The sequence below is a fragment of the Ambystoma mexicanum genome (genome assembly GCF_040938575.1).
Source record: "Ambystoma mexicanum isolate Mex_15411 chromosome 12 unlocalized genomic scaffold, UKY_AmexF1_1 Mex_chr12_unloc.2, whole genome shotgun sequence".
In the NCBI taxonomy this organism is placed as follows: Eukaryota; Metazoa; Chordata; class Amphibia; order Caudata; family Ambystomatidae; genus Ambystoma; species Ambystoma mexicanum.
Window position 1 is genome coordinate 11,077,623 of NW_027182323.1, and position 17,395 is coordinate 11,095,017.

The 17,395-nt window shown below is 45.5% G+C and overlaps 2 non-coding genes across 2 annotated transcripts; both read right to left on the reverse strand.

The window, feature by feature from the left end:
* Positions 1-928: 928 nt before the first annotated feature.
* Positions 929-1,001, reverse strand: TRNAR-UCG (transfer RNA arginine (anticodon UCG)). The gene has a single exon. It is a non-coding gene; the product is annotated as a tRNA-Arg (tRNA).
* A 9,680-nt stretch (positions 1,002-10,681) lies between these two features.
* Positions 10,682-10,754, reverse strand: TRNAR-UCG (transfer RNA arginine (anticodon UCG)). The gene has a single exon. It is a non-coding gene; the product is annotated as a tRNA-Arg (tRNA).
* Between the last annotated feature and the right edge of the window lie 6,641 nt (positions 10,755-17,395).

A 17,395-nucleotide genomic window follows, 5' to 3' on the forward strand; every position in this document is an offset into this window, starting at 1 on the left:
TCACAGACTATTTTTGATGGTTATATTTTGTCGGGATACCTGTAACATGATGTGCTGGTTCTGTTGGAGCGCTTGGTGGCAGAAAATATGGCTGACCACCACATCCTGCTTTATTATGACATGACATGCAATTTGCAAATTGGATGTATGTCAGGATGATGCAAAGTAGGAGTATACTGATGCTGTGAAAAGGCGGCATTTAGAGCTATTTTTAACTGGGCATGAATTGCTTTTTGTAGAGCCAGTTCAACATCCAGATGCATACTGGTCGCTGCACTGATGCCTTGAAAGCATTTCCGGAAACCTTAGTGAAGACACAATTACCACATTTGCTAAGGTAACATTACCAGCTTGAACACTCGTGCACATGTTGTTATTACACCGGTGGTAAAACAAGCAGCATGTTGTCATTGTGCTGGGGCTACAATGAGCAAAACTGTTGTAATGACAAGGTTTATGCTAAGCACCAGCGTAATGACAAAAGATGTGTTGGAATTAGGGCGCTACAAAACCCTTCATGTGCATCTCTTAGCGCCAGGCCTAACGCCGCAATGTTTGTGTTCGTGTTTTGGGTGCTTCCAACGGTGCGGATGTTAACGTTTCAGCACTGCAAACATGCAGCCATATTGTGTAATTTCACTGTCACTACAACCAGACAAATACCTTCCCTGCTCCTGCACTAGAGCAGTGCAAATTGGATGAATCTCCCCCAATGCGTGCCAGCACACACAACCCTCTTCCGACCTGAAGCCATACAATGGGCTGACAGTATTTCCTAAGCATTTGCACAGAATGGTGTTGAGGAGCATCTCATGGTCTTCTCTGTAGCCGGCTTTAGTTTCCAAAATATGACATCTGGATTTCCAGATGCGGACATCATCAACTTTTCCTATAAAAGCAAAGATAATTTAAATGTACAAAACGTCCCCGACCACGAAGGGACTCGAACCCTCAATCTTCTGATTCGAAGTCAGACGCCTTATCCATTAGGCCACGCGGTCGACTGGTTGCAACATCTGTGCTATCTTGTCTGTCTATGAGGTTAGACCAGAGTCAATCCCCCCATTCTTTATGGAAGTGATATGTTGAACACATATAAAGATGAAGACCCATTTAAATATACAGCCCAGATCTAAAGTACAGGAACCAGTCTCTCACGCGTTTTACTTCTTTCTCTCTGTCTCGCTTCATCCCCGCCTGTCCCCAAATATTGTTCTCTCCTTTTCCGCCTGTATTCTCTCTATCCGTGGACTTCTGAGGCTGTGTCTTAATCGATGCAGCTCTCATGTTCATCTAATTAACTAAACAGATGAAGATGTGTCCTGGTCACCTGCATCACCACAAGCCACAGCGCCTTCTTTATGCACACTTATAAAAAAAAAAAGCAACACCAAAAACAACATACAGCCGCTTCCTAGATCCACAAGCTTCTGAAAATGTGGGGGGTTGTGAGCTGGCAGAAGCAGCTTTAACGGAGTGACCATGCTAGGTCACAAGGGCCTGAGAGGAAGAGGAGGAGTAAGGGGAGAAAACATTAGTCAATAGACGGAGTTGAATGCAGACCCTTTAGGCCCTAATGCAACAACTGGCGACAAGCCATAAGTCCCACGCCGCGAGACGACGTCCACTGCACTCTGCAGTTCCTACGCGACTGCGGTACGCAGTTCCACTTGACACTGACTGCAGTGGCGTCCCATGCCGGCATCCAGACTCCGAGGTCAGGATGGTCTGCGTTCCAACATTACTGTTCCGCTGTGATCCGCAACTCCGCTTGCCACCAGCACTGTGTGGCGTCCCGTGCCCTCATCCAGAGACCTAGGTCAGGAAGTCCACGTACACTCTGAGGATGTACTCTGCTCAGCTGTTTCCTTTGACGCAACAGGCCCGGCTGCATTGCATACCTGTATCCGCCACAGAGGGGTAAGAAAAATGAGAACATTAAAGGATAAAGGCAACCGGTAAACAGAAGGTGTGGACCAGGAGGTATTTGCATCACCGGGAGGCCTGGAACAGCAGCAAGATGGACGAGCAGCCAGCTGAGCAGCAAGCAAGGCAGAGTTCAAGCGCAAGGGCCACTTTCCTTTGAAAACCCCCACCATTCCCATTGCAGCTCCAATTCGACAAAGGTCCCCGGTGGGCAGAATGGGTGCAAAATTTCACCGATTTCATAGGTGCTGCAGGGTAAGAAAAGTCTCTGGCCATATCTGGCATGATCACAAATGTGTTGGGCAATGAGATGAACGGTAAAATAAAGACCATACCGTAAGAAGAAAGAACACCGTATGACACCCGTGTGGGGGCACTGAACAAGAAATTAATCATCCAGCCCAACAGCGACTACAGAAATTAATACACTGCCGTTTGCGAGCTTTGCTGATGATGAGTCTACTAGGCTGAGGGTGATAGAAGGGTGTACATCGTCTACATTCTGGAAGCAGTTGCTGAAGCAGCCGCTGACCATTGACACAGTCATTGAGCTGGCCAGAGTGCATGAGAGGGTAGATCTGCAGACCACAGCCATTGAAACACAGAAAAAGAAGACAGAGAAAGATGAAACGGTGGCTGCTCTCATGACACCAAGAGGGCCGGTCAACCGGTTCATGGGAGGACCAGTTACCTCGAGGGGGCCTACTCGATATCCATACCAACAAACAGGCAGTCAGCTAGACCACAACGGATATGTTTCAGATGCGGATTCGCATTTCCGCACACCGGAACATGCCCAGCAATTTGTGAGGCATGCTCCAAATGTGGAAGAGAAGGACACTTTCACACCGTGTGCCAAGAAGGCAGACCTTTTCTGACAGCAAGGCCACCACAGACAACCATGTGGAGACCATCAATGAGGGCTTCCCAACAAACAACATGGAGGATACCACGGCCATACTCGCAGATGCCACAAAGAGTGATCAGAGCGATGGAACCGGTTCTGAAATTTGAGGTGGCGACATACAAAGAAATACCACACTAGTACGTGGATTATGCTGATCCATACGAGAATGAATTTAAAAGCCACTGAGATAATGTGGAAATGCTACAGGAGTTTTATATAGACTACACAGACGAATATTTTAATCTAATGCAAGGGGACCAGGAAGCCGAGGAAGGCCCAAGGGTGATGATTGACATGGGGCCTGCTACACATTGCTTCCTCATGGACATTGGAGCAACAGTGAGCATCATGGGAGAACACAAATTTCTCAAAATGGGTGCTAGGAAGATACTGCAAAAGAGAAAGATCCAGGCTCAATAGCCATCCGTGTGGGTTGCACACCTCAGTAACTACACATCCATTCGTCAATTTCAACTGACACTCGCACAACGAGGACGCTCGGCCAACGCCACGATACACGTGATAAGAAGCCCTATAGATGGGTGGTCCCTGCTCAGTTACAAAACGGTGAAATCAATAGGACTCATGTATATAAACTGCCAAGATACAGAAGTGGTAAGGTGCGGTATGGGGCCCCGACAGCTAACGCACAGTGTGGCAAGATTATCACACAGACCCATTTCTAAAGAACAAGTGCGATAAACAAATACCGACCCTCTTCAAGGGACTGGGAAAATAGAAATGGAGCGTCAACTAGCTCCATATCGATGAAAAGGTGCGCCCAGTACCCCAACAGCCCCGGAGGGTTTGGTTTCATTTGCAACAGGCAGTGTCTCAGGAGGTTCAACAGCTGTAGGAAAATGAAATCATTAAGAAGGCGGTAGGGCCCACACCATGGATTTCACCCCTAGTGGTGGTTCCCAAGGAAGGAAGGCGCATCAGGATATGCTTCGACATGAGCGTAGCCAACACAGCCATCCAAGGAGAACGCCGCCGCAGACCAAAAATAGAGATATGATCGTGCAGCTTAACAGAGCCACAACAGTTTACAAGCTTGATCTATCTCAAGGATATCACCAGCTGGGACTGCATCCCTCATCCCATGTGATCATCACATATGCGACACATAGTGGCCTTTTTAGATATATATGCCTTAATTTCGGCATCTCTTCGGCAGCAGAGATGTTTCAGGAAGCCATCAGGTAAGTACTGTTATCGATAAAGACCGATTTTAATTACAGCGATGACATTTTGGTATACAAAACCTCACAGAATGAACACGATCAGGCACTTATGGTATGTGAAGCATTGCAAACGCCAGGCCTCACTCTAAATTTTGACAAATGCAACATAAAGAAAAAGAAGCTGCGATTCTATGGACACGCCTTTTCAGACGAGGGAACGAAGCCAGGCCCAGACAAGGTACGCACCATAACTGACCTAGTGGCACCCACAACGGTATCAGAGGTGAGGTCGACCCGTGGGTCCTTTTCAAGGCTATGTAGTATGGTCCAAAGCCCCCTATGGGGTCCTTAGTGGTATACTGCGATTGGTCCTGTGATTACAGCTGGGCTCTTGAGGGGCCCTAATTATTCGTTGTGCGCGGCGTTATTGCGTCCTGCTCTGTGTCGGCTGCCCTCATTTGGGACATAAGAGTCCACAATGTACCTATACAATAAGAAAACTTTTTCCAAAAAAGTCAACACAATAAGACAAAATAAAACAAAAACCTTTTGCACCGAGCCCAAAACATGAGAAAACTGCGTAGAAAATCTATTTCTTTTTTCAAAAACAAATGCGAGGTATCCTGGGGGGCAGGATGACAGTTTTGAAAGCTGGTTGCGATTGGGGTCATTTACCCTTGGGCTGTCGATCCTCCCCCTCCTCTGAGCGTAGGAGGCTTAATAGCTATTAGGCATTACTTTGGCCCATTAGATGCATCTTTCATCCCAATTCAGAGGATATTTAGTTTAACAAATAGATGCTAGTCCTTAGAGTTGTGAACCATCTAAAGGCTGGGCTGAGCAATAAAGTGTTTGTCTACGTCATAGGGATATATTGATTGTGTGTGGGCAGGCTTGTGTCCTCTGCCAGTGTATGTTTCCTTCTGTTGTAACATTAATGAGTGTTTGCTGGTAGATGGTCTGCTCTACAAGATGAGAACGTTTACAAGATCTTGCTGAAGGCCCCCTTTCCAATTGGTGCCCCAGACTAAATGTCAGTTTAGTGCTGCCTTATGCCTGCAACCTCCTCAATGTGCGAGTGCTTAAGCAATCCCAAGCAAAGGGCTGGGGCCACCCCTGCTCGCATCCATATGGGTGCACTTCACAGCACTTACAACTCTTTGAGAAGAAGTGCTGGATCATTTATCAAAATGCAGCACTTTATAAAGGATGGCAACCAAAACAACAATCTCTTGGCTAAGAAGCAAGTGTCCAGTCCTTTGGGCCACCTGGGCTGGTTAAGATTCCTTTCATATACTTTCTATGCTACTCTTCCATCACAGCCGCCCCTCCTCTGATTGCCTGAGAAAGGCAAGCGTTGCTATGACAAAGTGTCAGAAGAGGCCACTGAGCACAGCCCCTGAGCAAGTTAGGCTGAGAGCTAAATTGGCTCACAGCCTGCCAACCAACTTAGTCAGGAAAGTGAAATGTTTGCCCAGGGCATTCATATTTCACGCCGAACTTTAATTGAACCCGAGGTTTGTGTCTCCCATAACCCATAGCACTTCTTTTATGGCAATGCGTGGAGTGTCTCCCTTACTCCTTCCCTTCATCTCCCAATTCCAAGATCCCTGTTGCACATGGGATACAATGTATCTATTTGAGAGGGAGAGCAAAAGAGAGGGAGAGACACGGTTTGACAGTAGCAAAGTGAGAAAGTGAAATGGAAGCTCTCTGCAGACGCCAGTGGTAGGAGCACAGGAAGGACTCACATTTCTTTTGCCTTGTTTGGCATTTTTCATGTGCTGGTATAATTTATTTATTAAACATCAATATAGTACCTTCATCCAAGGCGTTGCACGTATTACAAAAAGTACAAAAATAAGGTAAACCACAACCAAGGCATGAAACGAGAGACGTCTAATGCTTTCTTTAGCCCTTCATGTCTTTTTCAGCCTTGCTCTGCCATGTGCTGTTCTGCTAAATGTGGATTCAAGATTTTGTGCGGTCCTCACCAACCTGGACCATGGACTTTGACTGCTCTCTGCACTACATGCTCAAATTCTACTTTTCATACAAAACAGGCACACCAGCAAAGCCGCCCATGCATGTCATTTGAACACCCCTCCCAACCAATATCAAACATCAGAACACTGCACCTCTGCAACCAAGTTACATACCACAACCCATGGCAGAACATCCCTTGGCACCACAGGCATATAAAGCACCCCTTCATGCAAAAACACCTTCATGCTTTTGGCACAGAACACCTGGCAACCGATCCACACATAGAGTGCAGGATACTTCCAGTGTGCATGCGTCAACACAAAAGCAAAGCCATCTTGCATTTCCCTCTTCTCCTCACTAATGTAACCCATCCCTCTCTCTAAGATCCTGCGGAGCCCCTGGAGACCATGCAAATGGCGCTGGATCGGGTATAAAACCCAGTAACATACCATAACCTTGATTTATGGGATCTGGGTCATCTGCCCCCGCAGTAAAACTGCTCGGGCCCCCGTTTTGTCTGTTCATTGACAACGGGGGCCCAGCCCATTTTTGTCCACCTCCTCCATTGTTAAGTATGCAGGGGACACCCCCGCAATCCCTGAGGCTACAGATACCTAACATGGGGAGCAGGGGACACCTCCAAACCCTGCTCCTCATGTTCCGGTATTTTGGCACCCAAATTGTTGGAAAAAATTCGAACTAATGGTAGTGACCGAATTGGGTCAACTCTACCATGCGATCAATATTTTCGGAACAATTTGGGTAATACCTCTTTAAGTGCATTGTGGGATTTATAGTGAACTAGCAGTGACATACGCTCACCTTCCCACCCCAGCACGAAAGGCTTAAATATGTATTCCTCCATTCGTATCCGTAGGGGAACGCGATTGTTTATACCATTTACCTAAACTGGCTTATTTTCTTGCCTTATACGTTGATCAATAGCTGATCTTCCTTTCAAATGCAGCAGTTTAATTGTTTTGCACTTTAGTTCAGGTTTTTTTCTTTCCATTGAAAATATTGTTTCGACTACCCACGAATTTCTAAGTTTATTATTCCTGCATTTGTTGCCAGTTACAAACCCAGAGTTGTCTATATTTGTCCTGTTTTTGTTATAGGGTTCAGTGTTATACTATACAGTCTGCAGGTGGCGCTACTGAGTCCTTGAAAACAGCTTCTTTTATATTAGTCCTCCTATTTAGTCCAACCCATGCAAACCCAATCTCTTTATTATACGCTAATTAGGAATAGGTTAGCGCAAACAGCGTAGATAAGAGAATGGCGAGTTGTGCATGGCTACCAGAAGCGCTGCTAGTAAGGGTCCCTGCCCTCCTGCCCCTGCAAGTGGGACGTTGAGTGATTGTGTTAGTGAGATACCTGTATTCCCGTACAATATCCATGTTTTCTCTTCTAAATAATAAAATCTCAATCATGAAAGGAGTCATTCTGGATTTTCCAGATTTGCTCATGAAATTTCACTGATTGGACGCTTGGCTATGCTTTTCTGCAAAAAGGTGAAATCTTAAACTAGAATTACAGTAGATAACAAAAATATGCTACTGCATGTACTTCTCCTTCTTGAACAGAGTATATTGAGGGACTGGAAAGTACTGTTCACGTGGTTCCATGGTGTAATGGTTAGCACTCTGGACTCTGAATCCAGCGATCAATCTCGGTGGGACCTAGTTTTTTGGAAAAAAAACATTTAACATAAAAATGTTATGTCGACTTAATGTTAACAGGACGTGTCTTGCTATTTTTACTTGCAAATGGTGGCAGAAGTGACTTGTGTGTTTGGAGACGGTACACATGGTACTTTCATAGTCTTTATTTAAACAGAGAAGGCGTTCCCAGGTTTCTGCAACAGAACTTCAATTTCTCTGCCTTTCATCTCTTAGTGTTCTCTCTGAGCAGCAGGTCAGCAAAGTATTCGGGAAACAGTTGCATAGCATCTAACATTCTGTGCTCATTAATCTTGCTTACTGTCCTAAATCTACGTCCTTGCTTACTGTCCTAAATGTAAGTTGATGACTCTCCCATGACCGCAGAATCCCTTTTTTCGGTGCATGTTTTATCGCCTGGAACTGACAGGGGACCCTCTATCTAATACCTCTTTTTTTTTAGATGTACTCTCTTTGTACCCCTAAAACAGTTCAATCACATTGAGCTGGTTATGTATCAAACTCCCACATAACCTATTTCCTCCTCTTATTTAATGTGAACCAGCAGACCTTGAGACTCGCCACTTCAAGGACTATATGTCTTCTCAGTCTTTCTTTCATATCCATGTATGTTGTTGTTGCTTTTACATGTTTTTCAGATTGACACCAATGGAATGTTATTACACGTTTAATTCACTGAAAAGGAAAACGGACAACTGGTTCAAGAAGTAAGAACCATTTGCTGAGTTTTCCCGCTCGTTACCGCGTGTGTCTTGGTTTTGCACGTGATGTGCATGAAAACATATGTGCCTATATAGTATGGTTATAATATGTAATATGTTGTTTTGGCAGCATCTCTAGAAACCATCTTAACATAAATCATGTTTCCCTTATATCTCCCATCTGCATTTCTCTTTGAAAGTCTTGATTTATTTTTCACTTTCCGGCAAATCATTACTAAAACACGGAATCTGTATGTTCCTGCAATGGACATAGATCCCTGCCAGCTGCCTTGCCTGTGCCCAGGACGAGAAAAGGTGCTTTGCTTCCCCTCACAATGGGTGGATGCTGCCGCTGTCCTTGAACTGATCAATAAGCTCAAATCCACTGGCTCAGCTGTGGCCCTGGAACAGCTTTTCCTTCAATGCCTTTAAGAGGCTCATCTGATCAACCCCATCTTTTCCGCTGGTTTGTCCCCCATATGAACACGGCAGGCGTTACCTTCATGCTTATAAAGAAACCAACACTGGACCCCGCCATACTGGCCTCTTATAGACTTATCTCCAGCCTTCTTGTAATATCTAACATGGTTCTATGTGAAAATGTCTGCAGGTAAATGTAGTCAGCAAAAAGTCATTTTAATAAAGTTAGTCATTCAATAAAAACTATGCCAGGTCTGAAAATGTTGCCAGTAAATAAGGTCACCAAAACACCTATTTTTAAATACACAAAAGCACAAGGCTGCAACCCTAAATATGAACTCCATTCCTAAACCGTCCCCTAACTCGAATTACACCACTTATCCTACCCTAAATTCTCACAGAACAGGAACCCTTCAGCACACGAATGCACTTTATTTGCATATTAGCGAATGCAAAATAAAGAGCAAATCAACAGTGAACCTGTCTCCAATACAATCACCAGGTCGCCACAAATTACACAGCCCTAGCCCTGACCCAAACCCTTCCTGTAATACTAACCTTACCTTAATTGCAACTCTAACACTTACCCTAATGATTACTTTACCCTAACCACTAGGTTTAACCTAACTGCTATCCTACGCCAACACCACCAGCCCTTTCCATCCTCTGTATCCATTTCTTTAACACTTCCCCAAACCAATACCCAAACCCTTCAGCTGACACAGAATCTCGTCTAACCACTAACCAAACCTGAACATATTTACTCTAACCCTAACCCCTATCCTTCCCCTAACCCTAAACCAGGCAATAACAAGCCCACTAAATACTCTTTTACCTAACAATTACTGTAGCAACACTACCAATTTTGGCTACTTTTCAGCTGCGTTTTTGACTACTTTTTGCTTGGCATCGTTTTCACTGCAGAGGTATTTTCACCACGACATTTTCACAGACTATTTTTGATGGCTATATTTTGTCGGGATACCTGTAACATGATGTGCTGGTTCTGTTGGAGCGCTTGGTGGCAGAAAATATGGCTGACCACCACATCCTGCTTTATTATGACATGACATGCAATTTGCAAATTGGAAGTATGTCAGGATGATGCAAAGTAGGAGTATACTGATGCTGTGAAAAGTCGGCATTTAGAGCTATTTTTAACTGGGCATGAATTGCTTTTTGTAGAGCCAGTTCAACATCCAGATGCATACTGGTCGCTGCACTGATGCCTTGAAAGCATTTCCGGAAACCTTAGTGAAGACACAATTACCACATTTGCTAAGGTAACATTACCAGCTTGAACACTCGTGCACATGTTGTTATTACACCGGTGGTAAAACAAGCAGCATGTTGTCATTGTGCTGGGGCTACAATGAGCAAAACTGTTGTAATGACAAGGTTTATGCTAAGCACCAGCGTAATGACAAAAGATGTGTTGGAATTAGGGCGCTACAAAACCCTTCATGTGCATCTCTTAGCTCCAGGCCTAACGCCGCAATGTTTGTGTTCGTGTTTTGGGTGCTTCCAACGGTGCGGATGTTAACGTTTCAGCACTGCAAACATGCAGCCATATTGTGTAATTTCACTGTCACTACAACCAGACAAATACCTTCCCTGCTCCTGCACTAGAGCAGTGCAAATTGGATGAATCTCCCCCAATGCGTGCCAGCACACACAACCCTCTTCCGACCTGAAGCCATACAATGGGCTGACAGTATTTCCTAAGCATTTGCACACGAATGGTGTTGAGGAGCATCTCATGGTCTTCTCTGTAGCCGGCTTTAGTTTCCAAAATATGACATCTGGATTTCCAGATGCGGACATCATCAACTTTTCCTATAAAAGCAAAGATAATTTAAATGTACAAAACGTCCCCGACCACGAAGGGACTCGAACCCTCAATCTTCTGATTCGAAGTCAGACGCCTTATCCATTAGGCCACGCGGTCCACTGGTTGCAACATCTGTATACTTATACAAATAGCGTCCTCCATCACATTGCATGTGCTATCTTGTCTGTCTATGAGGTTAGACCAGAGTCAATCCCCTCATTCTTTATGGAAGTGATATGTTGAACACATATTAAGATGAAGACCCATTTAAATATACAGCCCAGATCTAAAGTACAGGAACCAGTCTCTCACGCGTTTTACTTCTTTCTCTCTGTCTCGCTTCATCCCCGCCTGTCCCCAAATATTGTTCTCTCCTTTTCCGCCTGTATTCTCTCTATCCGTGGACTTCTGAGGCTGTGTCTTAATCGATGCAGCTCTCATGTTCATCTAATTAACTAAATAGATGAAGATGTGTCCTGGTCACCTGCATCACCACAAGCCACAGCGCCTTCCTTATGCACACTTATAAAAAAAAAAAGCAACACCAAAAACAACATACAGCCGCTTCCTAGATCCACAAGCTTATGAAAATGTGGGGGGTTGTGAGCTGGCAGAAGCAGCTTTAACGGAGTGACCATGCTAGGTCACAAGGGCCTGAGAGGAAGAGGAGGAGTAAGGGGAGAAAACATTAGTCAATAGACGGAGTTGAATGCAGACCCTTTAGGCCCAAATGCAACAACTGGCGACAAGCCATAAGTCCCACGCCGCGAGAGACGTCCACTGCACTCTGCAGTTCCTACGCGACTGCAGTCCGCAGTTCCACTTGACACTGACTGCAGTGGCGTCCCATGCCGGCATCCAGACTCCGAGGTCAGGATGGTCTGCGTTCCAACATTACTGTTCCGCTGTGATCCGCAACTCCGCTTGCCACCAGCACTGTGTGGCGTCCCGTGCCCTCATCCAGAGACCTAGGTCAGGAAGTCCACGTACACTCTGAGGATGTACTCTGCTCAGCTGTTTCCTTTGACGCAACAGGCCCGGCTGCATTGCCATACCTGTATCCGCCACAGAGGGGTAAGAAAAGATGAGAACATTAAAGGATAAAGGCAACCGGTAAACAGAAGGTGTGGACCAGGAGGTATTTGCATCACCGGGAGGCCTGGAACAGCAGCAAGATGGACGAGCAGCCAGCTGAGCAGCAAGCAAGGCAGAGTTCAAGCGCAAGGGCCACTTTCCTTTGAAAACCCCCACCATTCCCATTGCAGCTCCAATTCGACAAAGGTCCCCGGTGGGCAGAATGGGTGCAAGATTTCACCGATTTCATAGGTGCTGCAGGGTAAGAAAAGTCTCTGGCCATATCTGGCATGATCACAAATGTGTTGGGCAATGAGATGAACGGTAAAATAAAGACCATACCGTAAGAAGAAAGAACACCGTATGACACCCGTGTGGGGGCACTGAACAAGAAATTAATCATCCAGCCCAACAGCGACTACAGAAATTAATACACTGCCGTTTGCGAGCTTTGCTGATGATGAGTCTACTAGGCTGAGGGTGATAGAAGGGTGTACATCGTCTACATTCTGGAAGCAGTTGCTGAAGCAGCCGCTGACCATTGACACAGTCATTGAGCTGGCCAGAGTGCATGAGAGGGTAGATCTGCAGACCACAGCCATTGAAACACAGAAAAAGAAGACAGAGAAAGATGAAACGGTGGCTGCTCTCATGACACCAAGAGGGCCGGTCAACCGGTTCATGGGAGGACCAGTTACCTCGAGGGGGCCTACTCGATATCCATACCAACAAACAGGCAGTCAGCTAGACCACAACGGATATGTTTCAGATGCGGATTCGCATTTCCGCACACCGGAACATGCCCAGCAATTTGTGAGGCATGCTCCAAATGTGGAAGAGAAGGACACTTTCACACCGTGTGCCAAGAAGGCAGACCTTTTCTGACAGCAAGGCCACCACAGACAACCATGTGGAGACCATCAATGAGGGCTTCCCAACAAACAACATGGAGGATACCACGGCCATACTCGCAGATGCCACAAAGAGTGATCAGAGCGATGGAACCGGTTCTGAAATTTGAGGTGGCGACATACAAAGAAATACCACACTAGTACGTGGATTATGCTGATCCATACGAGAATGAATTTAAAAGCCACTGAGATAATGTGGAAATGCTACAGGAGTTTTATATAGACTACACAGACGAATATTTTAATCTAATGCAAGGGGACCAGGAAGCCGAGGAAGGCCCAAGGGTGATGATTGACATGGGGCCTGCTACACATTGCTTCCTCATGGACATTGGAGCAACAGTGAGCATCATGGGAGAACACAAATTTCTCAAAATGGGTGCTAGGAAGATACTGCAAAAGAGAAAGATCCAGGCTCAATAGCCATCCGTGTGGGTTGCACACCTCAGTAACTACACATCCATTCGTCAATTTCAACTGACACTCGCACAACGAGGACGCTCGGCCAACGCCACGATACACGTGATAAGAAGCCCTATAGATGGGTGGTCCCTGCTCAGTTACAAAACGGTGAAATCAATAGGACTCATGTATATAAACTGCCAAGATACAGAAGTGGTAAGGTGCGGTATGGGGCCCCGACAGCTAACGCACAGTGTGGCAAGATTATCACACAGACCCATTTCTAAAGAACAAGTGCGATAAACAAATACCGACCCTCTTCAAGGGACTGGGAAAATAGAAATGGAGCGTCAACTAGCTCCACATCGATGAAAAGGTGCGCCCAGTACCCCAACAGCCCCGGAGGGTTTGGTTTCATTTGCAACAGGCAGTGTCTCAGGAGGTTCAACAGCTGTAGCAAAATGAAATCATTAAGAAGGCGGTAGGGCCCACACCATGGATTTCACCCCTAGTGGTGGTTCCCAAGGAAGGAAGGCGCATCAGGATATGCTTCGACATGAGCGTAGCCAACACAGCCATCCAAGGAGAACGCCGCCACAGACCAAAAATAGAGATATGATCGTGCAGCTTAACAGAGCCACAACAGTTTACAAGCTTGATCTATCTCAAGGATATCACCAGCTGGGACTGCATCCCTCATCCCATGTGATCATCACATATGCGACACATAGTGGCCTTTTTAGATATATATGCCTTAATTTCGGCATCTCTTCGGCAGCAGAGATGTTTCAGGAAGCCATCAGGTAAGTACTGTTATCGATAAAGACCGATTTTAATGACAGCGATGACATTTTCGTATACAAAACCTCACAGAATGAACACTATCAGGCACTTATGGTATGTGAAGCATTGCAAACGCCAGGCCTCACTCTAAATTTTGACAAATGCAACATAAAGAAAAAGAAGCTGCGATTCTATGGACACGCCTTTTCAGACGAGGGAACGAAGCCAGGCCCAGACAAGGTACGCACCATAACTGACCTAGTGGCACCCACAACGGTATCAGAGGTGAGGTCGACCCGTGGGTCCTTTTCAAGGCTATGTAGTATGGTCCAAAGCCCCCTATGGGGTCCTTAGTGGTATACTGCGATTGGTCCTGTGATTACAGCTGGGCTCTTGAGGGGCCCTAATTATTCGTTGTGCGCGGCGTTATTGCGTCCTGCTCTGTGTCGGCTGCCCTCATTTGGGACATAAGAGTCCACAATGTACCTATACAATAAGAAAACTTTTTCCAAAAAAGCCAACACAATAAGACAAAATAAAACAAAAACCTTTTGCACCGAGCCCAAAACATGAGAAAACTGCGTAGAAAATCTATTTCTTTTTTCAAAAACAAATGCGAGGTATCCTGGGGGGCAGGATGACAGTTTTGAAAGCTGGTTGCGATTGGGGTCATTTACCCTTGGGCTGTCGATCCTCCCCCTCCTCTGAGCCTAGGAGGCTTAATAGCTATTAGGCATTACTTTGGCCCATTAGATGCATCTTTCATCCCAATTCAGAGGATATTTAGTTTAACAAATAGATGCTAGTCCTTAGAGTTGTGAACCATCTAAAGGCTGGGCTGAGCAATAAAGTGTTTGTCTACGTCATAGGGATATATTGATTGTGTGTGGGCAGGCTTGTGTCCTCTGCCAGTGTATGTTTCCTTCTGTTGTAACATTAATGAGTGTTTGCTGGTAGATGGTCTGCTCTACAAGATGAGAACGTTTACAAGATCTTGCTGAAGGCCCCCTTTCCAATTGGTGCCCCAGACTAAATGTCAGTTTAGTGCTGCCTTATGCCTGCAACCTCCTCAATGTGCGAGTGCTTAAGCAATCCCAAGCAAAGGGCTGGGGCCACCCCTGCTCGCATCCATATGGGTGCACTTCACAGCACTTACAACTCTTTGAGAAGAAGTGCTGGATCATTTATCAAAATGCAGCACTTTATAAAGGATGGCAACCAAAACAACAATCTCTTGGCTAAGAAGCAAGTGTCCAGTCCTTTGGGCCACCTGGGCTGGTTAAGATTCCTTTCATATACTTTCTATGCTACTCTTCCATCACAGCCACCCCTCCTCTGATTGCCTGAGAAAGGCAAGCGTTGCTATGGCAAAGTGTCAGAAGAGGCCACTGAGCACAGCCCCTGAGCAAGTTAGGCTGAGAGCTAAATTGGCTCACAGCCTGCCAACCAACTTAGTCAGGAAAGTGAAATGTTTGCCCAGGGCATTCATATTTCACGCCGAACTTTAATTGAACCCGAGGTTTGTGTCTCCCATAACCCATAGCACTTCTTTTATGGCAATGCGTGGAGTGTCTCCCTTACTCCTTCCCTTCATCTCCCAATTCCAAGATCCCTGTTGCACATGGGATACAATGTATCTATTTGAGAGGGAGAGCAAAAGAGAGGGAGAGACACGGTTTGACAGTAGCAAAGTGAGAAAGTGAAATGGAAGCTCTCTGCAGACGCCAGTGGTAGGAGCACAGGAAGGACTCACATTTCTTTTGCCTTGTTTGGCATTTTTCATGTGCTGGTATAATTTATTTATTAAACATCAATATAGTACCTTCATCCAAGGCGTTGCACGTATTACAAAAAGTACAAAAATAAGGTAAACCACAACCAAGGCATGAAACGAGAGACGTCTAATGCTTTCTTTAGCCCTTCATGTCTTTTTCAGCCTTGCTCTGCCATGTGATGTTCTGCTAAATGTGGATTCCAGATTTTGTGCGGTCCTCACCCACCTGGACCATGGACTTTGACTGCTCTCTGCACTACATGCTCAAATTCTACTTTTCATACAAAACAGGCACACCAGCAAAGCCGCCCATGCATGTCATTTGAACACCCCTCCCAACCAATATCAAACATCAGAACACTGCACCTCTGCAACCAACTTACATACCACAACCCATGGCAGAACATCCCTTGGCACCACAGGCATATAAAGCACCCCTTCATGCAAAAACACCTTCATGCTTTTGGCACAGAACACCTGGCAACCGATCCACACATAGAGTGCAGGATACTTCCAGTGTGCATGCGTCAACACAAAAGCAAAGCCATCTTGCATTTCCCTCTTCTCCTCACTAATGTAACCCATCCCTCTCTCTAAGATCCTGCGGAGCCCCTGGAGACCATGCAAATGGCGCTGGATCGGGTATAAAACCCAGTAACATACCATAACCTTGATTTATGGGATCTGGGTCATCTGCCCCCGCAGTAAAACTGCTCGGGCCCCCGTTTTGTCTGTTCATTGACAACGGGGGCCCAGCCCATTTTTGTCCACCTCCTCCATTGTTAAGTATGCAGGGGACACCCCCGCAATCCCTGAGGCTACAGATACCTAACATGGGGAGCAGGGGACACCTCCAAACCCTGCTCCTCATGTTCCGGTATTTTGGCACCCAAATTGTTGGAAAAAATTCGAACTAATGGTAGTGACCGAATTGGGTCAACTCTACCATGCGATCAATATTTTCGGAACAATTTGGGTAATACCTCTTTAAGTGCATTGTGGGATTTATAGTGAACTAGCAGTGACATACGCTCACCTTCCCACCCCAGCACGAAAGGCTTAAATATGTATTCCTCCATTCGTATCCGTAGGGGAACGCGATTGTTTATACCATTTACCTAAACTGGCTTATTTTCTTGCCTTATACGTTGATCAATAGCTGATCTTCCTTTCAAATGCAGCAGTTTAATTGTTTTGCACTTTAGTTCAGGTTTTTTTCTTTCCATTGAAAATATTGTTTCGACTACCCACGAATTTCTAAGTTTATTATTCCTGCATTTGTTGCCAGTTACAAACCCAGAGTTGTCTATATTTGTCCTGTTTTTGTTATAGGGTTCAGTGTTATACTATACAGTCTGCAGGTGGCGCTACTGAGTCCTTGAAAACAGCTTCTTTTATATTAGTCCTCCTATTTAGTCCAACCCATGCAAACCCAATCTCTTTATTATACGCTAATTAGGAATAGGTTAGCGCCAACAGCGTAGATAAGAGAATGGCGAGTTGTGCATGGCTACCAGAAGCGCTGCTAGTAAGTGTCCCTGCCCTCCTGCCCCTGCAAGTGGGACGTTGAGTGATTGTGTTAGTGAGATACCTGTATTCCCGTACAATATCCATGTTTTCTCTTCTAAATAATAAAATCTCAATCATGAAAAGAGTCATTCTGGATTTTCCAGATTTGCTCATGAAATTTCACTGATTGGACGCTTGGCTATGCTTTTCTGCAAAAAGGTGAAATCTTAAACTAGAATTACAGTAGATAACAAAAATATGCTACTGCATGTACTTCTCCTTCTTGAACAGAGTATATTGAGGGA